The sequence below is a fragment of the Protopterus annectens genome, chromosome 1.part0 (assembly GCF_019279795.1).
Source record: "Protopterus annectens isolate FY-2018-M chromosome 1.part0, PAN1.0, whole genome shotgun sequence".
In the NCBI taxonomy this organism is placed as follows: Eukaryota; Metazoa; Chordata; order Ceratodontiformes; family Protopteridae; genus Protopterus; species Protopterus annectens.
In genome coordinates this window covers 1,424,445,353-1,424,470,795 of record NC_056725.1, presented here as the reverse complement: position 1 = coordinate 1,424,470,795, position 25,443 = coordinate 1,424,445,353, and the positions used below count along the sequence as shown (strand labels likewise).

General features: G+C 44.5%; 1 protein-coding gene across 3 annotated transcripts in view; it reads right to left on the bottom strand.

Annotated features, from left to right (window-relative positions):
* LOC122798492 (synaptotagmin binding cytoplasmic RNA interacting protein) overlaps nucleotides 1-25,443 on the bottom strand; it is a 1,585,553-nt gene that overhangs the window by 49,089 nt on the left and 1,511,021 nt on the right. The gene's annotated exons all lie outside the window — the stretch shown is intronic.

The following is a 25,443-nucleotide window of genomic DNA, read 5'->3' as shown; positions in this document are numbered from 1 at the left end:
TTCATTTTTTGTACTACTGTTACATTAGCATAGTTTGCAGCTTATCTCCCCGGGCTTCTACTGAAAATGGACATGTATCCAGTTAGACTAGCCCGGTCAACAAATGTAAAATAAAAATAAAATAAAATAAAATAAATAAATAAAACTACACTAAAGAGAACGGTATAAATATTGGAAGAAAAAAATATTCCAACTTAGCCATGGCCAAGAAAGAGAACACTTCTGAACTCGTAGAGCGGCAAACGAGATCTGGGGATTGTTAGGAGTGCATTATGGGATACCTACCTTGCCACAAGCCAACTTACTACAGACTTCAAGCTTTGTAATCAGGCAAGTCGGAGCCGAAAAACCCATATGTAAGAATGAAGACGAGATAGGACTACAGAACATTACATGTTACTGCAAAACATTAAATAGAACATCTGTATAAGCTACTTAACATAAAATCTTCGAGGAGGACACCCATGCAGAAATACTCAAATGCATTAAATGCAGATATCAAATTGTCTTGGCTTGATTTTAAAAGGTCACACTATATTCGCCAACTTCATACTGCTGCTACTTCTAGTATCAGCTGGACACATCCCCAACAGAACCAGCACTACCTTGTACGTTTTTTTCAATATGTTGACCAGCTTCAATTACAAGCAAATATAAAAATGCAGTTTATTTAAATAGTTAATGATTTGGTACAGATTTTAAGGATGGGTAAAATGTAGAAAAATACTGAATGAACATATTAATCTAACTGGCAACCTAGTAAATGAATTAAGCCAGACTTTCAGTTATCTGAAGCATTTATGCAAGTGCAAGTTCGTTTTCTGGGGGTGGGGGAGGGGGTGCTTTTGTAGACTGTAGCATATCATAGTTTTACATCAGAAGGGCTATGCAAGGAATACATGGAGACTTTAATCTGTGCTGAGGAAGGCCCACTAAGGGTCTGACAACCTATGACTTGTAGATTACATTGCTACTGCAAACCCCCCCCCCCCCCCCCTGCTGGGGGCCTGTGATCCTGATACTGACTGCATGGACTTTGGTGCAGTCGCTTGTTAATTTTTTTAAACAATTTTCAACATTTCTCAAGACCATTTTGGTGGATTTGCCATTTGAAGTTATTCATTTTGTTTTCATTTTATTCTGTCATTTGGAATTATTTGGATTATTCCAATTTTTGCTATACTGGATCATTTGGTTGACGTCTGCATCAACGTTGGCTGTTTAGTGTGCTTCCAAACCTGGATACGGTATTTTTATCCTTTGGGGACAATACATGGACTGAGGTTTGACCAATTTCATTTTTGGGATCTTCGCTGATGCTTATAATCATTTTGTATATTTAATATAGCGGCGCACTACTGTTTTTTGATTGTTTGGTGTTCACAAACAGCTTGGACATTTTGTATTATTTTACGACATTAAGGAAGCAATTAAGGAAGTAATTGTAGTTCATTTGCCATACCAATATCTATATGCTATTTCAGCGATGGTATTTTCAAGGTGGAAATGATTCAAAATGTGACTGTATGTCTTCGTTGAGAACCTGCTGACTTTGGGCTTTTCGTGAACTCATGGGAACTTTCTGGAATATTATTGCGTTTTACATTCAACATACGAGTGTGTCTTTTGCTTCATTTTTTATATTTGGACTCCAATTAAGGACAGCATTATAGTTTTTTGTATAAGAACCAGGATTCAGCTAAACTATGGCTGTAAATCTTTTCTATATTGAACTATAAGTAGTGTAGTAAGTATTTTTCTGACGCATAAAAGCCTTTTTGTATGCTTGGCTGACACAGAGGTTTGTGACTTTATACCACGGGCAAGGTATATTGTCCTGGATGATTTGGACTAATAGATACTGTCCTTTAGTATACTGTGTCTTATGTGTTTAAATAAGCAAAAGGGCATGAGTGAGATACAACATATTGTCATGCATTAGTGGGGACTCTATTCTTTGGATCTTATTGTAAATCCATGGTATTATTTTTTTACATTTCATGTAATTCAAATATTGTTTTTTAGTTAATTACTGTTTTTTGGGACCTTATTAGACTTGGTTTGAGTCCAATTTTGCATTTGTCAGATTTTCCCAATTCTGCTTTTGACACTTTTGGGATATTATTAGATCCAAAATTGGATATTTATATTATCTCTTTTCGAAGCATACTGTTTCGTAATGTAAAAATTTTTTGGAATCAGTTCAATGTAGAGTGACTTATTCCAGCTGAATCATCAGCATTAATATTACCACCATCATTGTTCTGTGTTCATGTTCACTAATATTTCAGATTTCAATTGTCATTATCTATGAGCTTATCTTATTGCAATATTTTTGCTATCTAGTTTTAATGTTTATCATTGTACAGCTTGTGATTATTTGGATAGCATTACCCAAGCCATTAATATATGTCCAGTTTTACAAATAGTTTATTTCCAGACCAAAAATTTTTTTACGTGGCTACACTTAAAATTTGATTATACTGGTTTTTGATTGCATCCATTTTCCAATCGGTCCATTTTTATTAATACCTTATTTCATTTGATTTAAATCTCTCAGCATTCCTTCACATGATTATGTTCATTGGCTTCTTCACAATTTTTGCCTAAATTTATATTGCACAGTACAGTAACAGTCAACAAGTTGTGGGACGCAGCTCCATTAATAATCATTATCATTGGTTATTATTGGTTAGGCTGCTATTGTTCTTCTAACTTTTGGATTTTGCTTATTAATATACATCAAGCTGACGTAGCTGTTTGTATTTGGCTATTATAGTCAGCCATACTGGATACTTTTCATCTAGTCCATTGAAAATTATAAATCTGATCCCAATATGGATCTGTCCAGTTTTATTACTGGTTTGGCTGCAGATAGGGAGGATCTTGGAGCTTTTGGGCTCAGCTCATCTACCCATGACAATACAAATAGAAATGTTTCTATCAGTCCTGAATCTATTTGTGCAACTCTTTTTGGCAATCTCAAAAAACATCTAAGATCTTTACGATCCAATATTTGGCATTCCAAATTATTCAAGGCATATATTGCAGAAGGAATAACTCAGAGAGGTTTGCGGATACGAACACAACCTCATGTGATGGATGCTGACGATGAATTAAATAGCCAATGGTCCAAAATACAACAAGAAGCCACTATGGCCTTTGTTGTAGGTTTGGGTAATTTTCATGATCGAGCAATTGATAGAGAAATGGATGCGGTCACCAAATCAGCTAGTGAATTGAAATCATTTGAGGAGGAACCTTTTTTTTAACAAATTACTTAATGTAGCCACTGATTTACATAATTTTGATGAACAGCTAAGGTCCAGAAAAACCAAAAAGTTTTCCAGAGACCAAGAAGATTATAAAAGAGCCAACCCTTTTTCTCTTGATGCCAAACATGTATGATTCACATCTTTTCCCAAACAAACCAACAAAAGGAAGAGACCAAGGTCCATCTTAAGAAGACGGAGTGCAGACACAGGGTCATCCACAGATGACATTTCGTCTTGCACTGACAATGAGCCCCCAGCAGTATCGGGTTCACCGACCCCCAAAAGGATACCTGGATCGATCCCTTTAGGTCCAAATACCAGTGGGGTGGGCGGAAACATAGAAGGCGTACACAACATTCAGGGTCCATTGAAAATGGCAATGAACAATTGAATGTTATTTCAAACAACAATGTTTTAAATTTGTCTAATTTTGACTTGTCACCCATCCACATGTCTATCTTGAATAAAGGTCTTACTTTCATACCTGGCTTCATGGTTCCTGAAGATACATTGGCCCAGGATGTCATGTCTTTTTGCAGAAATTTAAATTTGAAACTGTTTTTTGGTGATACGGATAGTAACTATAATAAGGATAAATTTGTTTATCAAAAATCCAGTTTTTCTCCTCCCATGCATCCCATGGTACACCAGTTCCAGAATAGCGTGCTCAAATATCTTCATTTTCCCAGCTTGGATATACATTTTAAATCCAACAATTTGACCTTGGTTGAAAAACAAGCTATTCTGGAACTCCAAAATAACAAAGATACAGTTATCTCTGCAGATAAAGGTGGAGCTGTAGTTGTACTCAACTGGTGTGATTATGATAATGAAGCAAACAAACAGCTTTCAGATCAGAAATATTATTCCATAATGCCTACTGACCCTACTTTCAGGTTCAAAAAACAGATTGATCAATTTTTGCTTTTGGCCAGGGATGAAGCTATCATTAGTAATGAGGTTATGCACCAACTTATGGTTAAGGATTCCACAACTCAATACATCTATTTCCTACTCAAGATTTATAAAGACCCATGAAATCCACCTGGCTGACCTATTGCATCTGGTAAAGGGTACATTACGGAGCCGTTATCCTTATATCTCACCAAACATCTCAAACCTTTGTTACATGTGGTACGATCACGATTGCAAGACACGACCAACTTTCTGCAGATCATTTCAGACACACAGTTGGAACCAGAGTGTTTTTTATGCACATTGGATGTAAGTGCTTTATATACTAACATCCCCCATCAAGCTGGTTTGGAAGCAATGGCCTATTGGTTAGAAGTATCGGGCTTATATGAATCGGACTTCAATTCATTTTTGGTGGGTCTAGCCAAACATGTCCTCACGAATAATGTCTTTTATTACAAGGATAATTATTGACAAACTAAAGGAACAGCAATGGGGGCATCTTTTGCCCCCATATATGCGGATCTATTTATGGCTTATGTTGAAAAACATATTTATGACTGCCATAACAATATAATCATTGAATACATTGACATCTGGAGACGTTATTTGGATGATGTTTGGCTAGTATGGAAGGGTGATGAATGCCAACTTATGGATTTTGTTTCATATTTGAATCATAACATATGGGGGTTACAGTTCACTGTATACTATGATCTAAACACAATCACTTTTTTAGATGTATTAATCAATAGATTACCTGACCACACACTAGGTACTGAGGTGTACAGGAAGTACCCCCAATATAATACCATCCTACATGCCTCCAGTTATCACCCACCTCACATTGCACGAAATATTCCAAAATCACAATTCATACGTGTCAAACGTATTTGTTCTGAGGATTCTTCCTTCCAACAACATAAGGGTGATTTAACCAGCAGATTTAAATCTCGTGGTTATAGTATGGGAGATATATTAAAGGCCAGTCATCAGGTTAACTCAATGGATAGATCAGAACTTCTTACTTAGAGATCATTCAGTAACATCATCACAACCCATAAGGTTCATAACGACCTATGCTAGAAATTCTGACAGTCTAATTCAAAGTGTGCATAGACACTGGAATATTCTGCAATGTGATTATGAGCTTGCCAGCATCATTCCAGATAGATGTTTATTTTCATTTAGGAAGGGGAAAAATCTCAGTTCTTTTTTTAATCATTATAAACGTGGAAATACCTTTAACAACTCACAACCTTTACAAACAACGTTGATGGGAGAACCATTGTGTGGCTGTTTTCCTTGTGGTCATTGTACCAACAGTCAATATGTATGCAAATCAAAGCAATTTTCTAGCAGGAATTGTGCTTTAGTTTATGATCTCCATTTCTTTGCAAACTGCAGTAGTGAATGGTTGATATATCTGGTAACATGCAATTGTGGCTCTTTTTATGTGGGACAAACTTCCCGCCCATTAAGATTACGTATATCTGAACATATTAGTAATATCAAGAATAAGAGAGCTCACAATGCACTTTATAAACATCAAATGACACACACTACTGCCAAATTTTCCTTTATGGTTATTGACAGTATACAAGGGAATCGTTCTAACAAGACAGGTTGGCATTCCATTTTAAATGCTAAAGAAAAGAAATGGGATTGTCAGACTAGGTGGATTGTTTCCACCTGGGCTTAATGAACAATTTTAGGCATTCACCAATGAGCTATGAGAAGCATATATTTAAACAGCATTGTTTTTCTGTTTGCTTTACACTGAAGACGGCTGCGATATTGTCCGGCCGAAACCGGTCTGTTTTGCTGTTCTACATTTCATTATAAATTTATAATAAACTTATTTTTCAGGTAACTGTATGCTGGCTCTACATTTTTTGTTTTTACTGCAAACCCCTCCCTTACTGACAGCAAAGATGACAAACTAGTAATTTTTCTTAAAATACTATACACCTTCCAAAAGAAGAGTACGGCTGTATGGAAAGTCACCATGTCAGAGTAAGGTTACTGTTGCAGTAGAAATCTTAGCATACAGGAATCGGCCACAGATTGAAATATGTCATTGTGCAGGGCCAACATTCTCCCATAGAAAAAGTTAAGCATCCGGGGGGAACGGGCGTTGACCTATGCCATCTGTTGTTCAATGCTAACCTTCTACATGGGAGATGAATGAGGGTTACCCTGAGAGAGAAGGTAGATAGGAGCTTGTACTACAACAGTGATCCTATTGCAATATCTACTGCCATGGAGAGTTCTCAGATAACTCTACCATGTAGATTTTAAAGGTCAGTATGGTAGCAGTCTACATATGGGAAGTGTTCTTTGAGAAGCTGTAGGCGAAGGTTGGAATAATCTCTGTGCTTCCTGAAAGGCAACACAGGTGGACCACTGCTCTGGATTCTGCTTTACCCATGAAGTGGAGAAATGGAAAGTACTCAGAGAATGTGCAAAATGATGACCTGGAAACTGTCTCACAAACAGCCTGGGTTGAAATCTGCTTAGAGGCTAGTGAAGTGGATGGGCCCTGGCAAAATGTGTTCGCAATTGTCCTTGCAGAGACTTGTTTTTCCTGTCACAGCAGACTGCAATATGGCTCGTTAATTACAGCTTAATGACCAGCCTGCCCGTGTCACCATGGGCAAAATTATAAAACTGTTTCTTTTGTCTGAAGAAATTGATCTTATTGGGTTAATACAGTACTTGCCTGTGAATGTCTAATATATGCAGGATTCTTCCCCTTCCTTTGGGAGTTTTGGGAAGAACACTAGCAGCTGGATTACTTGGTTAAGTGACACTGCCAAAACATACTTTTGGTATAAAGGTAGGACGCCTTATCAATGTGGTAGACTGTGAAAGATTAGTTAAGCAAAATCTTACATTAACCATATATGCCCTTCTCTTCCATGTTGTAGTATTCTCACATGTGGGATTCTCCGCCTGAGGGCGGCTGAATATCCGGCTCATCTACCAAAGCTTAAGCTTGGTTGCTGTAAGGTGTGTGGGACGTCACATGCCAGGCCATAAACCGTGGGCCATAAATGTGAGGTCTGCATGCACAGACCTCAGAAATGACTGCCCAGTCGTACAATAGTCTAAGGATAGAAGAAGGATGCCATGCAGATGGGGGAGGGGGGGGTCTTCAGGGGTTTAGGAGGGAGGGGATTGAATACTGCAACATGGAAGAGGACCATCTATAGTTCTGGTAAGATTTTACACAACTAATGTTTGTCCCTTCTATTCTCATGTTGCAGTATTCTCACATGTGGGAGAGTACCACAGCTCATGCAGAGAAAAGGGTGGAGGACGAGGTGGCAATCTCCAGCAATCCATGGAGGATGGCTTTAGCAAATCCTGCCCTGGCTTTGGAGATGTCCAATTTATAATGTTTAGTAAAAGTGTGTACAGAAGACCATGTGGCTGCCTCCAGGATAGAAGCTGTATCTAGGCCTTTGAGAAAAGACCTGAAGTGTCCATTGCTATAGTGGAATGGGCCCTGTGTGGGGCAACTCCTTACCAGGGAAAGGGCAACTTTTAGTTATGTACTTACCATAACTTTAGATGTTTGGGATCCATCTCGCCTACATTCTGTACTGATGGGTTTGGAGCCGATCCTCGGCTCCGACTCGGCATGCTATACTACAGAACGAAGTCTCTTATTGGCTGAGCTATCCTACATCCCAGGATGCACCACCACTGCTTCCCCAGATCTTGTTTGTCTGCATACATGCACACACACATAGACTGTTGATATAATATTGCCAGGTGTTTCAAGATGAAACGGCTGAACTCGAACCATACGGTCTCTTCTGATCTCCAAGGCAGGGGGGAAGGAGGGTGGGTTATTAGGAATGTAGGCGAGATGGCTCCCAAACATCTAAAGTTATGGTAAGTACATAACTAAAAGATGTTATGTGATCCTATCTCGCCTACATTCTGTACTGATGGGACAGCATCCCTAGCACCTGATTCCTGGGTGGCTCACTGGAAAACACTCCTGAGAACTGTGGAACCGAAGGAAGCTCGCCCCCGAGATGCCACGTCCAATTTGTAATGAGAAATGAAGGTGTGAGGAGAAGACCACGTAGCCGCAGCACAAATGTCACTAATGGCAAGCTTAGAATGAAAAGCTGTCGAAGTAGCCATAGCTCTGGTAGAATGAGCTTTCACAGTAGATGTAAGCTCTTTATTAGAAATTAAGTAAGTATGACTGATACAGTCTCTGATCCACTTGGCAATAGTGACTTTCGTGACGGCTTTGCCCAATTTATTGTCCGAAAAGGACACAAACAACTGATCTGTTTTCCGTGTTTGGTGCGTCCTATCCAAATAGAAGCGCAATTGTCTATGAACATCTAAGGTGTGAAAGATGTATTCCGCTCCGAGTACTTTGGGAAGAAAACTGGAAGTTCCAATGACTGTTGCAGACAAAAACTAGAACAAACTTTAGGAACAAAGGATGGATTCGGTCTGAGGGATACTCTATCCTTGTGAAAAACCAGATATGGTGGTTTGACACATAGGGCTTGAAGTTCCGAAACTCTTCTGGCTGATGTAATTGCAACTAAGAAAGCAGTCTTCCAAGAAAGAAATTTCAAGTCACAAGTTGCTGCCGGTTCGAAGGGGGAAGAGGTCAAAGCACCTAACACAACATTAAGGTCCCACAGTGGGGCGGGATGAGATATCGGAGGCCGAAGCAGCCCAGCACCTTTCATGAAGGCTTTACACAACTTGTTGCTCATCAAAGGTGGCTCTATGCTCACATGAAAATTGGAAATAGCTGCCAATTGAACCTTGATGGTAGAGACTGAAGAACCTTGATTGAACAGAGAAGCTAAGAACTTCAGAACCTCTGATACCGGGACAGTTATTGGATCTAATCCCCGGAGTTGGGCCCAAATAGCAAATCTCTAACATTTGCTGTTATACATTTTTTTAGTAGAAGTCTTGTGGGCAGAGGACAAGATATGTATGACTTCCGGGTCCAAAGCATGGTTCCTGACTATGGTCGGAAGAGGAGGAGCCAAGCTGTTAACCTCAATGAGTGGAGGGACTGATGCTGTCCCGACTGATGGGTCAAGAGGTCCGGCACCTGGTCCATGGACCGTCCAGTGCATATTTCCGAAGAAAGGGAAACCAGACTTGACGAGGCCAGTATGGGGCAACTAAAATCATCTTGCTCTCCAAGCGAATCGCCTTCTGGATCACCCTGGGAAGAAGGGGAACCGGAGAAAAGGCGTATAGCAGGCCGGTGGGCCAAGCTTGGACTAGGGCGTCCTTGGCAATCTCCCCCGGAACTGGGGTGAGAGAGAAGAACTGTTGGCATTTCGTGTTGAGGGGGGGTTGCGAAAAGGTCGCAACAAGGAGTTCCCCATCTTCTGAAAATCTGAATTGCCACTCTGTCGTTCAGAGACCACTCGTGGGGGAGAGAATAGTTCTGCTCAGTCTGTCGGCTATCATATTGGATCTCCCTGGAATGTGAGCTGCTACCAGAAAATGGTTGGTTGCAATCGCCCAATCCCATACTTTCATGGCCTCTCTGCAAAGGGGGTAGGATCTGGTCCCTCCCTGCTTGCTCAGGTACCAGACTACTGACATGTTGTCGGACTGAATGGCAATCATGCCCGGGGGGAGGTAATCGTGTAGTGCTTGCAGCGATAGAAGCACCGCCCTCATTTCTAGTATGTTGATGTGGAGGAGACTCTCGTCGGAATGCCACTTGCCTTGGACTGACCTGCCCAGGTAATGACCCCCCCCACCCCGTCTGGGAGGCGTCCGTAGTCAAAGTGGCCACTGGAGGTGGTGGAACGAAGGGTCGCCCCTGATCCAGGCTGGAGGAAAGAAGCCACCAACGAAGGTCCTGTTTGCACGTCTCTGTTATCAGAATGAGGTGACTGAGAGGGAGATCCTGATAAGACCACTGGACAGACAGGAGCCACTGGAGAATCCTCATATGTAACCTTGCCAAGGGGACTAGGAGGACGGTGGCTGACATGGAACCTAACAGTTGTAGGACCATCCTCGCTGGGGCTCGGCGTTTGAGAAGCCAGGCTCGAACTTGAGACTGTAAAGTTTCTATCCTCTCTGTAGGAAGATAGACTCGCATTTGCTTTGAGTCTATCTCTACTCCGATAAACCGTATGTGCTGAGATGGCAGAAACACAGACTTTGCCCAATTGAAGGTGATTCCTAGGGAGTTGCCTGGGGATATGGTGGCTGCTAGGTTTTGTAAGAGTAGACGCCTGGAAGTGGCAGTTAGGAGCCAGTCGTCTAGGTATGGAAACACCTGGAATCCTAGACTTCTCAGGTGAGCAGTCACCACCGCCAAACATTTGGTGAACACCCTGGGGGCTGTGGTGAGACCAAAGGGCAGTGCACGGAACTGAAAGTGACTGTCTCCCAGGCTGAAGCGCAAGTGTCTCCTGGATGCCTGATCTATCTACGCCCCTACGTCCTTGAGATCTATGGAGCACATCCAAACACCTTTCTCCAGCAACGGGAGAATGGACTGCAAGGTGACCATCCGGAACTTGGACTTTTTGACAGATCGGTTTAGCTTGCTGAGATCCAAAATGGGCCTCAAGTCCCCGGTCTTCTTTGGCACCAAAAAGAATCTGGAGTAAGTCCCTAATCCGGTCTGGCCTGCGGGGACCGGTTGGATGACTCCTTTTTGAAGCAGCTTTGAGATTTCGATGGCTGCAAGATCCTATTGACTGGGTGGCGGGTCCGGGATTTTCCGGGATGGTGGGTTGAGAAAAGGGGATGGTGTAACCTCCGGCGATGATTCGGAGCACCCATCGATCCTGAGTGATACTTTCCCAGGCCTTTAGGTGCCTCGAAAAACGACCGCCGACTGGCTCCCGAGCTGCACAGTCGGGCAAATCCTTCAGGGATGCTGGAAGGTTCAGGAGCCACGAAAGGACTCGCGGTCTCCAGTGTTGCGGGGGCCTCCGCCGCCTCTGGGATGGTGTCTTCCTGAAAAATTTCCCCCTCCTCTGCCTCTAGAAGGGGGATCGCCCTGCTGTGAGGAGTAAGTCTTTTGAGATTTACGGAACCACATTTTCCCCCCTCTTCTAGCCTTGGGATAAGGCCTGAAGGGAGTGGAAAACCATGCCCCTACGGCAGTCAAAGTCTTACCCTCTTGTTCACAGCGGGTCAAGGTGTCCTTTACCTTGGGTTCAAACAGAGAGGACCCATCGAAGGGAGCGTCGGCAAAGGAAGACTTGAAGGCTTCTGCAAAATGACACAGGCGAAGCCAGGCTTGTCTCCGTAGAGCAATACCTGTTCCCGCCGCTCTACTCGCCCCCTCGGCTGCATACAAAATGAGCCTCATGGACGAGTTCGATAACGATGAAAGGGTAGCCAGCTGAGAGCTAACCGTCTGGGCCAACTGCTCAGGTAGGTTACCCGAGAGGGTAACTGAAAGTTCCTTGACCAGATCCCTCTGAAGTCTGGTGAAGTGCGTCAGATAATTCAGAGACCTTAAAGTAAAGGCTGCTGAAGTAAGGGTGCACTTCCCGTACCGATCCATGCTCCTGGACTCTTTATTAGGAGGATGGACGGACGTGGACGCCTCTGCCACATGTTGTTGGGTAGCAGATGCCACCACCAGGGCATCTACAGCCACACCTTTGGAGAGAAATTCCTTTTCGGGGGGGGGGGGGGGGTGTGACAGAAATTTATTGGGGCGAGCTGGCACTGGTTCCACAGAATCCGGGTGCTCCCACGCCCTTCAAGAGATCAAATCCAGAAGCTCATCGAAGGGCGGAGACACCCAGGAGGCGGAGGGCTGAGCCCCGAAGGCCTTGAGGAATACCGACTCCTCAGCAGAAGGGGGTTTGGACAGCCAGTCGCCTCGTTGCTTCAGGATTTCCAAAATGTCCGCAAAGGAGACATCATCCGAAGACGACTTGGGGGACCCCTCCGCATCATCGAGGTCGGTGTCCGAGGTGAGAGACTCAACAGGGGAGTCGACGTGCTTCCTCTTGCACTGCCTCTTCCTTGGGGGTTCCTCCGAAGACGCTTCGGAGGGACCTCCAGGAAGGGGGAACCCCCGACGGGGGTGACCTCAGGCCCCAGGGCTCCGCTGTCTTGAGACAGGGGGACTACAAAGGAACCAGTCTCTGTGCCAAGGGAAGGTGCCGGTGAAACGGTGGTGGTGGCCAAGGAGGATTTGGCCAAAGCACTCCTCATGGCCCTGAAGGCGGGACCCCCAGAGTCCTGGGAAGGTCCGACCCCCGAGGCCACAACAGTAGATGGCACTCCCGCAGCCGACGCACCGAGAGGGAGGCTGGGAACCGAAAACATTGGTCCCGAAGCGTCACCCCCGGGGCCGACCGAGGAGGTCCATGTACCGAACTCCGACCCGAAGGGCGGGGTTGGAGTAAGGGTAGGAGCCGACCCGAAAACCTCCACCGGCTCCACCAGCACCGGCTCCAACGGTGCCGAGGCTGTTGGAGGAGGAACCAAGACAACAGGGTGGGCAATCGGCTCCGGAGCCGACTGGGCTGTAGCAGAAACCAACTTTTGGGAGACTGGAGACTGAAACAGCCTTTGAAGTACCCTGTCTATGTCCGAATCCGACATCCTCGAAGACCGAGAAGAGATTGAACGGGTTCGAGTCGACTTCTCCATCGGTTCCGAAGGACTGGGGGACAGGCACTGAATCCTCTCGATAAAAATCGGTGCAGAGGGAGACTCCACAACCATAGCAATTTCCCTCGGAGCCGAAGAGGACTTCGGCGCCGAAGGGGTAGAGTCTGAGCGGGCAACTCATCGGCTCCGAAGGCAGTGGAGCCGATGAAGGTGACCCGCCTCTCGAAGCTCTAGCTGTCGGCTCCGAAGCCAGAGGAGTCGAGGCTGGAGGCATCGAGGCAGACCGTTCCGCCCTCGGCTCCGAAGTCCGTGGAGCCGATGGAGAAGCCTGCCGAGATTTCTTTGTTGTCGGTTCCGACGGGCTGGTCGGAGCCGACTATTTCTTTTTTTTCAAAGGTGAAGATGAAGAAGATAAAGCCTCCTCAAAAGAAGGTGTAATAAGCCCTTTTAGAATCAATTTGTTTTTCCTCTCTTGGAGGACTCTGGAGGAAAAAGCGTGACAAACGCTGCATGACTCCTGAAGATGTTTAGGGCCTAAACAATACACACATACAGAGTGATCATCCATTACGGACATTTTGTAGCTGCATTTAGAGCATTTCTTGAACCCAGATGGTCTGTGCTCTTTAGACATGCTGACAGACAAACTCTACTACCAAAAAGAAACTTTCCCAAAATTTTGTTAAAGAAAGTAATAAGGACAAAACCCCTCTAACAGAAACGGGATACTTGACCAACTATCACAATACAACAAGACTCGCACTGAATTTTCAATCACGCGCGAGGGGCAAGGACCCTCTAACTTAAACGGGATCCTTTCCCTCAAATAAATAGACAAATTTACCACAAAAAATCACCAAAACTCAGTCACACAACAACGATAGCTGTTAAAACAGCTTTTGGGTAGATTAATCAAAAATTTCTGACAAATTCTTTGAAGAAAAAAGCACTTAGCTCAGCCAAGTCCGAGACCACGTCTTTGCTGTAAAGCGGCAAACGAGATCGGGGAAGCAGTGGTGGTGCATCCTGGGATGTAGGATAGCTCAGCCAATAAGAGACTTCATTCTATAGTATAGCGTGCCGAGTCAGAGCCGAGGATCGGCTCCGAACCCATCAGTACAGAATGTAGGCGAGATAGGATCACATAACATCAGAAGGATATAGTTCTGTGTATCCAAGAGGATAAAGTCTGTCTGGATGCAGCTTTCCCCAGGGCCCTTGGGTGAAAGGACACAGAGTTGACTGAACTTTCTAATGCTCTTAATCTTATCAAAATAAAACTTCAGGTGGCTGTGAGATGGTGTAGGGTGGGGGTAGCCATGAATGTCTATAGCTCAGAAACTCTCCTAGCTGAAGTAAAGGCTACTAACAAGACAGACTTCCAGGTGCACATCTTTAAAGTGGAAGAGGCTGCCGGTTAAAAGTGGGCAGTGGTAAGTTTCTCAAGCACAAAGTTAAGATCCCAAGGAGGAGGGATAGGTTTCTTTGGTGGTCTGATGTGGAGGACCCCCTTAAGAAAAAGCTTCACCTCCAATCTAGAGAAGGATCAATGGGTAAAGCAGGCTGAAATGGCTGACAAGTGGCCTTCAATGAAGAGTATGAAAGTCTTGATTTTAGGAACTCACACATGTAGGCCAACACTACAGGTACATCCACCTGGAAGGTGTCTAGTTGTCTTTGAAGATACCAGTTGGAGAACCTTTCCCATTTTGCTAACTATGATCCCCTGGCAGCGGGTTTTCTGGGCATCCCGCAGGACAGACAGCATGTCCTCTGAGTATAGGTGTCTGAAAGGGATCAGACATTTATCACCCACAGGGAAAGACTGAGGGTTTGCAGATGAGGGATCCCTTCGGTTGTGTGAGCAGATCCACCATGTGAGGCAACTTGTGGTGACTGCGCTTGCCAACAGAGAGAAGAGGGAAATCAATGCTGCCTTGGCCAATAGGGAGTCCCGAGCAAGATTTTTGGCTGGTCTCTCGGAATCTTCAGCAGGACCTTTTGAATGAGCGGGAAGGGAGGAAAACGCATACAGGAACAGCCCCTTCCAATGAAATGAAAAGGCATCCACTTTCCAGGTTAGTAGAGAGGGGAGCATGAAGTAAAAAAAGTTATGTACCTACCATAAAGTACAGTTTTGTACCTACCATAAATGTAGATGTTCGAGGATCCACATTGCTGCAGTCCTAACTATTGGGTAGTCCGCTGTCCAGTCGGCCCGAATACCAAAGTATATGGCTGACGTCGGTCAGGGCGCATTAGACTGACGTCAGTACGTCAGGGTACTAATGCGCATGACCAACGTCATATCCTCAGTCTTTTCTTGCCCCAGATGTCAGAAGACCCTGAAAAGATAAGGCCTAAAACCCAAAAAACACCAAACATACCTGCACCAAAAATATGTACAATATATACAAACTCAGCTGAACATAACCTCACCTACACAACCACCCCTAACAGAGAGGGGAAGGAGGGAGGGTAAATTGGACTGCAGCAATGTGGATCCTCGAACATCTACATTTATGGTAGGTACAAAACTGTACTATGTTCTTCATTCCACATTGCTGCAGTCCTAACTATTGGGTAGAATCCCAAAGCAGAGGTAAGGGAGGCTGGCAAATCACAAAGAAGCAGGAGCTGATAACATGCCTTGCAAAATGGCTGTTGCAAAACCAGCCCTAGACTTAGAGTAGAGAGGAAGGTGGTAATGCTTAGAGAAAGTGTGCACTGAACTCCAAGTAGCTGCCTCCAAAATGTCCTTAGTTGCCACCCCCCTTAGAAAAGCTGTTGAAGTGGCAGTAGCCCTAGTGGAATGAGGCCTAATCCCAGCTGGAATCTCCTTGCCATGATGGGAATAACAAAAGGCAATGCAAAACCCAATCCACCGAGAAATAGTTTGTTTTGACACAGGCTTGCCCTGAGAACTCAAAGCAAAAGAAACAAACAACTGCTGAGACTGTCTAAAATCCTTAGTCCTGCTCAAATAATAACGCAATTGCCTGTGTACATCTAAAGTGTGCAAAATCTTTTCCCCTTTATTTTGGGGATCTGCATAAAACGTAGGCAAATGAATAGTTTGGTTTAAAGCCACACTAGAAACCACTTTAGGCATAAAGGAAGGATTTGCGTAATGATACCCTATCCTTATGAAAAATCAAAAAGGCTCAACCGCCATAAGGGCCTGTAACTCAGAAACCCTTCTTGCAGAAGTAATGGCCAACAAAAAAGCAGTCTTCCATGACAAGTATTTCAGTTCAGCAGTAGCTGCAGGCTCAAAAGGTTGTAGAGTAAGTTTCTCCAACACAAAATTGAGATCCCAAGCAGGAGTAGGAGCTCACGTGGAGGTCTTATATTCTTTGCCCCTCTAAGAAATTGCTTGAACAAAGGATGTGAAAACAATGGTGGGTCACAATCATAGTGAGCTGAAATTGCTGCAGCATGAATCTTAATGGAAGAGAAAGACAAACCTTTGTCCAATAACTCAGTAAGATATTGAAGAGCCACACTCAAATTAGGCTCAGAAATCTCCAAATTCTTTGCTGCACTCCAAAATAAAAATCTCTTCCATTTTTCTGAGTACACTTTCCTTGTACTGGGTCTCCTGGCTTCCATAATCACATTTAAAACTTGTTGAGGAAGTTGAGACCTACTGTCTTTCAAAACAGAATATGCCAGGCTGTTAGATGAAGAGAGTGAAGCTTGACATTGAGCAGGTGACCTTCTCTCTGAGACAACAGGTGTGGAATCAAGGGTAAAGGCCATGGAGGCTTCTTTACCAGACTCCTCAGTAATGGGTACCAGTGCTGCCGAGGCCAATCTGGAGCTATTAAAATCATCCTTGGCTTGTCTTGTCTGACCTTTAGAAGCACCTTTGGAAGAAGAGGCAGAGGTGGAAACGCATACACATGAAGATTTTTCCAACTGAAAGAAAGAGCATCCACTTTCCAAGCTGTGTGATGAAACCTCTTTGTGCAAAACTTTGGCAGCTGGTGGTTTAGTGGAGAAGCGAACAGATGTCTGGAGTTCCCCAGGACACTGTCAACTTTTGAAATACATGAAGATCCAGTTTCCACTCGTGGGGATCCATGATTTGTCTGCTTAACACATCTGCTAAGGAGTTCTGTGCTCCCGGCAGAAACCTTGCCTGAAGAGTTAGTTGCAAGCTGAGCGCAGTCTCCCATAAAATCATTGCTTGCCTGCACAATGGGTAAGAATGTGTTCCCCCTTGTTTGTTGATGTACCACATGACAGTTGTGTTGTCTGTTAGAATCAACACCTGCCCTGGAAGAAGTAACTCCTTGAAAGCCATTGATGCAAACTGGACTGCTAACATCTCCTTCATGTTGATATGTAGATGCTGTAGTCTGGCAGGCCACTTGTCTTGTATCCACTTTCCATTTAGATGAGCTCCCCAAGCAATGTCTGGGGCATCTGTCGTTAGAATCTGACTCGCCTCTGGCCGGGTCACAGAGAGTCCCTTGTTTAGGTGACATTCCTGAGCCCACCACAAAAATTCCTTTTGAATGCAAGGTATTATTTGAATGACAGTGTCCAAATCCTGGCAGTGCTGTGTCCATACATTTTTGAGATACCATTGTAGCTTCCTCATATGCAGTTTGGCATTGGGAAGCACCAGAATACAAGATGCCATGAACCCTAAGGCTTGAAGGACTGTCCTTGCAGTCAGCCCGGACTGAAGAGATAGCTGATGGAAGTAACTTGAAAGATTCTTTTGTTTGTCCGGGGTTAAAAATGCCATCTGGGCTGCTGTATTCAGTCTCACACCCAGAAAGCACATGTCTTGAGAGGGTACTAGACTGGACTTTATTTCGTTCACAGAATACCCTAGGCATCTTAGCACTGCTATGACATACTCCAAATGCTGTAGAAGGTCTTCCTTTTCCTGAGCCAGAATCAGGCAATCGTCCAAGTAAGGATAGATTTGAATTCCTTTTAGCCTGAAGTAAGCTATCACTGGAGCCAGGACCTTTGTGAATACTCTGGGCGCAGTAGATAAGCCAAAGGGCAATGCAGAGAACTGATAATGAGAATTTCCAGCTCGAAAACGCAGATACTTCCTGCAACGTAGTCTTATAGGCACATGAAGGTAAGCTTCCTTGAGATCTAAAGTTACCATCCAGTGATCTTTGCCCAGCAGAGGTAAAAGCTGTTGTAACGTCAACATCTTGAACTTGGGAATGTCCAGATAAGTGTTGAGGATAGACAAATCCAAAATTGGTCTCCACGTGTTCCCCTTCTTTGGTACTAGGAACAGGCGAGAATAAAATCCTAGGCCCCTTTCTGATACAGGGACTGGCTGAATGGCCCCTATTTGGAGTAACAGAGAAATTTGCTTGTGAACCTCTTTCCTTTGTGGAGGAGGAACGTCTGGCATGCCTTTGAAAGGGGGCAATGTATGGAAATAAAACCTGTAACCATGGTGAATGATATCCAACACCCATCTGTCTTGAGTAATTAAATCCCAATTTTCTTTGAAAAGAGACAGTCTTCCTCCCAAAGGAGCTGCCAGACGAGAATCTACGGGCAGCTGAAAAGGCAAGTCATTGGGTCTGTTTACGAAAGGACTGACCCCTGCCCTCACCAGAAGTCTGAGCAGGTGAACTCCCTGTTCTAGGCCTAAAAGAACCTTGAGCTCTGCCCCTACCACGTCTAGACCTACCCCTAGACTGAGAATCATAAGCAGGATATGTCCATCCCTTAGTAGGCCAATTTCTACTAAACTTCGGTGGCTGCACCTGCAAAAAATCTTTAACAGTTTGCATAGACTTAGCTTTGTCCTCCATTTTCTTTAAAACTGCTTCCACAGGCGAACCAAACAACACATCAGACTGTAAAGGAGCATCCAAAATCCTTGTCTTAACATGCTCAGCCAAATTCTGATCCCTCAACCAGGCATGCCTGCGAAGAACAGAACTAGTGGCAGCCACCCTCGAGGAGGCCTGTACAGCATCAAAACCACATTGCAAAGAATGCTTACCCACTTGTTCAGACACATGAACTAAATCTAGCAACTCTTTACACTCAATACCTTCCGCCAAAGCATCCACCTTAGATTTCAATTGTGAAAGGAGATAATTTTGATATTTTAGCATGTGGAACTGACAATTCAACGCCCTCATGGCTAAAGTGGAAGAAGTATACACTTTCTTTCCCCATCTATCCAAAGCCCTTGCCTCTTTATCAGATGGAACAGGATTTTTAACAACAGAGGCCTTAACACCTTTAGGTCCCTGAGAAACAGTTTCCGGATCTGCCCTAGGGCTCTTAAAAGGATACTTATGAGCTTCAGGCACCCTATAATACCTATCAGGTTTAACAGGGGCAGGAGGCAAAGAATCAGGGTTCAGGGAAGCCTCTGCAAAAACATCTTCCACCACATTCAACACAGGAGGAATAGCTAAAGGCCTATGCTGGGGTAAAAACAAGAATTCCCTAAGCCTTTTCCTGGAATCAGAGTAATCTTGGCCTTCCCATTTAAAGTGCTCCCTCATGGAATGCAGAGTTTCTGAAAAAGAGAAATCCTCAGGAGGAGAAGCTGTAGGAGTGGAATCATCCACATCAGAATCAAAATAAGGGTGATATTCCTGCAAGTCTTCCGCAGAAGACTCAGAAGCCTCTGAACACTGTTCAAAACTCTCAAACTCAGGTTCCACCCTAGGCCTCTTATCAGGAGGGGGCATAGAACCTCTAATCATAGTAATCAAATCTTCTGCCATTTTAAGCATATGCTTCTTAGGCACAGAGCCTGAAGAACTAGGAGAAGCCCCCACTGAAGCTAAACTTGGCCTACCTCTCAAAGAAGTTTTGGAAACAGAAGGAGAGGCCCTAACTACCTTGGGAAGAGAGGGAAGAACAGTTACCTGAGAAGCCCCCTCAGCCTGGCCTACCTCCAGAGAGGGTACATCCTGTAACAGTAAAGTCTCTGCCTGAGACTCCAAAGAAACTCCTGGCAAAACCTCTGGCTCCACTGAGCCTACCAAAGGACCGACGTCCGGGACTGCCGGTTCATCAACCTTAGGCTTTGCTGATTTGTCCTTGCGCTTTTTGGACGAAGCGGGCGTCGGAGCATCCGACGGCATTTTATAATTACAACGCTTCCCAAACACTAACCTGGCACAGTCTAACCTTCTCTTAATAGTGCGTTTGTTAAATCTAGCACAAGAGCGGCAACCAACAACGTCGTGCTCAGGCCCTAAACAAGGTATACACAAAGTATGGTAATCCCTATGAGGTATCTGTTTCCCACAAGAAATACAGTTATTCACTTTTTCTGACATCCGGTTAAATACTGAGGCAAGAAAAAACGAAAATAATCCCCAACGGGGTACTTAGCCAACTTTGATTCGGTCTGAAACTCTGACTTCAGAAACTTTCAGAACGCCAACCTGCACTCGCAAAATTGCTTCTGCATCGGACCATGCGGCAAAAAAGACTGAGGATATGACGTCGGTCATGCGCATTAGTACCCTGACGTACTGACGTCAGTCTAATGCGCCCTGACCGACGTCAGCCATATACTTTGGTATTCGGGCCGACTGGACAGCGGACTACCCAATAGTTAGGACTGCAGCAATGTGGAATGAAGAACATCGTTCCATGTTAGTTGTCTTCTTCTCGCCTTCTTTCTTGCTGGATGGGTTCGGAGCCGAGGATCCGACTCGGCCAATACTAAAGCTCGAGAGCTAATTCCACCGGCTCGAGGCTCCCCTATATCCCACAATGCTAGGAGGTAACTACTCAGATCTCGTTTGATAGCTATACCAAGCAATCCTAGTGTCCATAGAATGGAGTAGGGAAACCTACCTCAAAACAATCTGCGTAAAAACATATTGCAGATCACAGCAAGGATAAAAGAGGTGGAAGAACATGTGGGAATGACAACTTCCAAAGGAAGAACACAAACTGAATTCCTGTCGGTCTGTCCAGGCTTGGGGGAAGGAGGGTGGGACGCAAGAAAGAAGGCGAGAAGAAGACAACTAACATGGAACGTTATGGTAGGTACATAACTTCTTAACGTTAAGTTGTCAATCTCGCCTTCATTCTTGCTGGATGGGACCGCGTCCCTAGCACCTTATCCCGGGTGGCCTATCGGAACAGACTCTTGAGAACAGTGGAACCAAAACTGGCACGGCTTCTGGAAACCATGTCCAATTTGTAATGTGAAATGAATGTATGAGGAGAAGCCCAGGTGGCTGCTGCACAAATGGAATCTATTGGCAGCCTATCCTGAAAAGCTACGGATGTAGCTAATGCCCTAGTTGAATGAGCTCTAGGTCTTAAGGGTAGTTTTTGATGTCTAATCTCATAGATGAAGGTAATTGTAGAGGTGAGCTATCTAGAGAGGGATACTTTAGTAAGTGGAAGGCCCAATTTCCCTTCCGCATATGACAGAAACAATTGATTAGATTTCCTGAATTGTTTAGTCCTGTCTAAGTAATATCTAAGTTGGCGATGAACATCCAAGAAATGTAGCTTTTGTTCGGATCTGTTTGAATAGTTAGGGAAAAAGACGGGGAGATCAATAGTTTGGTTTAGGTTCATTTGAGAGGAAACTTTAGGCAAAAAGGATGGATTAGTACGGAGGGATACCCTGTCTTTGTGAAACACTAAGTAAGGAGAACTACTGCACAGAGCATGGAGTTCAGATACCCTTCTCACTGAAGTTATAGCTACCAGAAAATGTGTCTTCCAAGAAAGCAACTTCAAAGAACATGAAGCCGCCGGTTCGAAGGGGGGAAGAATTAAAGATGCCAGAACCAAGTTTAAGTCCCATTGAGGCGGGGGATGTTGGATTGGAGGTTTGAGAAGAAATACGCCCTTTAAAAAGGCTTTACAGAGTTTGTGAGCCATGATGCTAGACTCTGAAACACCAACATAAAAATTTGATATGGCAGCCAATTGAACTCTAATGGTAGATGCAGAAGATCCTAAATGAAAGAGTTCTTCTAGAAAGTCTAGAATAGTCTGGATAGGTGCAGTAAAGGGATCTATGTTTCTTGATGTTGCCCAAAGGGAGAAGCGTTTCCATTTGCTATTATAAATCCTCCGGGTAGAAGATTTATGAGAGGCAATCAAAATATCTCGGACCGAGCGAGATATTGCGGGAAGCCTGACCAAGGTTGGAATCTGAGAAACCACGCTGCGAGGTTCAGAGAGGGCAGAGATTGGTGCAGCTGACCCGATTGGTGGGTTATCAGATCTGGTACTGGGTCCAGATGCCAAGGCTGCTCCAAAAGGTAACGATGAAGAAAGGGAAACCATATCTGTCGAGGCCAGTAAGAGGCAATGAGGATCATTGTCACTCTCAAGGCGATGGCTTTCTGAATTAGCTGAGATATCAGAGGAAAGGGGGGAAAAGGCATATAGAAGTCGCCGGGGCCAATCGTGGACTAGAGCGTCTCTGGTGGGATGGCCTGGTAACGGGAAGAGAGTGAAGAAGTCGTGACACTTGCTGTTTTGGGGAGTAGCAAAAAGATCGCAGCAAGGCTGGCCCCATCTTAGGAATACTTCTTCTAGAACTGATTTCTTTAGAGACCACTCGCGGGGCATGAGAATTGCTCTGCTCAATTTGTCTGCAATAACGTTGGATTTCCCGGGAATGTGCACTGCTATCAGAAAACGGTGAGAAGAGATCGCCCATTGCCAAAGTCTGAGTGCCTCTCGACATAAAGGGTATGATCTGGTTCCGCCTTGTTTGTTGATGTACCACACTACGGACATGTTGTCTGTTTGAATTGCAATAGTCCCAGTGGGAAGACAGTCGTGAAGGGCTTGCAACGCTAAAAGCACTGCTCTCATCTCTAAGACGTTTATGTGCAAGTGGCACTCGAAAGGTTGCCACGTGCCCTGGACTGTCCTGCCCTGATAATGCCCCCCCACCCGATCAGGGAGGTGTCTGTTGTCAACGTGGCGACTGGGGGGGGGGGGGGGGGGAGAAGTTGAGGTGATGTGATCCACCAAGACAGTTGTTTCTTGCATGATTGGGATATCAATATGATATGGGACATCGGGAGCTGTTGAAAGGACCATTGAGTAAACAGCATCCATTGGAGGATCCTCATGTGAAAGCGAGCTAAGGGGAGAAGGGGAATAGCTGCTGCCATGAGTCCTAACACCTTCAAAACTAGTCTGGCTTTGACTTTGCTGCATTGTAAGAGAAGGGAAACTTGGTTCCGAATGTCTGACACTCTCTGCTCTGTGAGTCTGGCTGAAAGATTGAGTGCGTCTAAGATGGCGCCTATAAAGGTAATAGATTGACAAGGCGACAAGGCAGATTTTTCGAAATTTATCGAAATGCCTAGAGCTTGGCAAGATTGGATGGTGAAGTCCCTGGATAGAAGAAGCTGATGTCTGGTGGTGGCAGTAAGGAGCCAGTAGTCTAAATATGGAAACACCTGGAATCCTTGACGTCTCAAGTGAGCCGCGACCACTGCCATGCATTTGGTAAACACACGGGGGGGCTGTAGTGAGTCCAAAGGGCAGGGCCCTGAACTGGTAGTGACTGGCTCCCACCTTGAAGTGGAGATATCTCCTGGAGCGTCTGTTCATCTTGATGTGGTAGTACGCGTCAAGAAGATCTATCGAGCACATCCAATTGTCCTGACCCAAGAAGGGTAGAATGGACTGTAGCGTGACCATCCGGAATTTTGTTTTTCTGATATACTTGTTTAAGTAGCTGAGATACAGTATGGGTCTCCAGTCCCGTTTTTTTTGGTACCAAAAAGAATTTGGAGTAGATTCCGGATCCTTGCTGGTCTGCTGGGACTGGTTGGATAGCTTTTTTTGATAGTAGCCTTGAAATTTCTAATGCTGCTTGTTCCCTTAGACCGGGTGGAACGTCTCGAAGGGATCTTTTGGGTTGGGATGGGATGTGAACAAAGGGAATTTTGTAACCCTCGGATATGATCGACTGTACCCATTTGTCTCGAGTAAGGGAAAGCCAGGCTTTTGGGTACAGGGAAAATCTTCCCCCGACTGCCTCCGAAGGTGGACAGCCGGGCAGCCCCTCAGGGATGCTGACAGGGTTTGTCGTCAGAGAAAGTACAGTTTTGTACCTACCATAAATGTAGATGTCCGATAGGTATGCATCTGCAGTCCTAACATATGGGTTGTCCTGCCTCAGGCAGCCCTTCGGTCGGCCGGATTCCAAAGTCTGGGTCTGGCCTCGGCTGATGTCGCACTTCACCCGACGTCATAGCTGCTGTTTATTGGGTATAAAGGCATCAGCCGACGCCATTTTCCTCAGTGTTCCTTGCCCCAGATGCCAGGTGCCCTCTAGGAAGACTAAATTTGGATAAATGCATACATATATATATATATATATATATATATATATATATATATATATATATACACATACATATATACAAACAAATACACCATAATAGATTCCCCCAGCTAGCTAAAAGAGGGGTAAATACCCTAGGAATACCACAGAGGGGAAGGAGGGTGGGTAATCCTGACTGCAGATGCATACCTATCGGACATCTACATTTATGGTAGGTACAAAACTGTACTATGTCCTTCAAGGATGCATCTGCAGTCCTAACATATGGGTAGAATACCATAGCCAAACTGGGGGAGGAGGCACTAAGATAAAGATGGTGTAGTTAAGATTCCTTGCAAAACAGCAGTTGCAAAACCTGCTCGGGATCTAGAATATAAGGGAAGATTATAATGCTTGGCAAATGTATGCACGGAGCTCCAAGTAGCAGCTTCTAAAATGTCTTTGGTAGCCACTCCTCGTAGAAAAGCTGTAGTGGTGGCTGTAGCCCTTGTGGAATGAGGTCTGATATTTTCAGGAGTTGTCTTTCCATGAAAAGAGTAGCAAAATCGAAAGCAATTTCCTATCCATTTTGAGATTGTCTGTTTTGAAATTGCTTTTCCTTGCATTCATGTTGCATATGCTACCAGAAGCTGGTCAGTTTTTCTGCTGGTCTTAGTTCTGTCTAGATAGTAGCGTAATTGTCTGTGCACATCCAAGGTATGTAGTAGTCTTTCCCCCGTTTTGTGGGTTGGGAAAGAATGTAGGTAAATGAATCACTTGGTTCAATGATACTCTGGAGACCACTTTTGGCATAAAGGTAGGGTTAGTTCTCAGAGAGATTCTGTCCTGATGGAAGATAAGGAAGGGTTGTACTGCCACTAATGCCTGTAACTCCGATACCCTTCTTGCTGAAGTGATTGCTAGCAGGAAAGCAGTTTTCCAAGACAAGAACTGTAATTCTGCTGTTGCTGCTGGTTCAAAAGAAGGAAGTGTTAACTTTTCCAGCACAATGTTGAGATCCCATGTAGGTAAAGGTGGTTTCCTTGGAGGTTTTACATTTTTGATTCCTCTCAAAAACTGCCTGAGTAGAGGATGAGAGAAGACAGGAGGATCCATGTTGTATTCTGCTGAAATTGCTGATGCATGAATCTTAATGGAGGAGTAAGACAGGCCATTGTGGAACAGTTCTGCTAAATATTCCAGGATGTGTGCTATGTTTGCCAATGAGACATTTTCTCCCTTTGCTGCACTCCAAATGAGGTATCTTTTCCACTTGGCTGAATAAGTCTTCCTTGTGGAAGGTCTGCGTGCCTCCAGGATAATGTCCTTAACCCTCTGAGATAAACCTGGGTTATT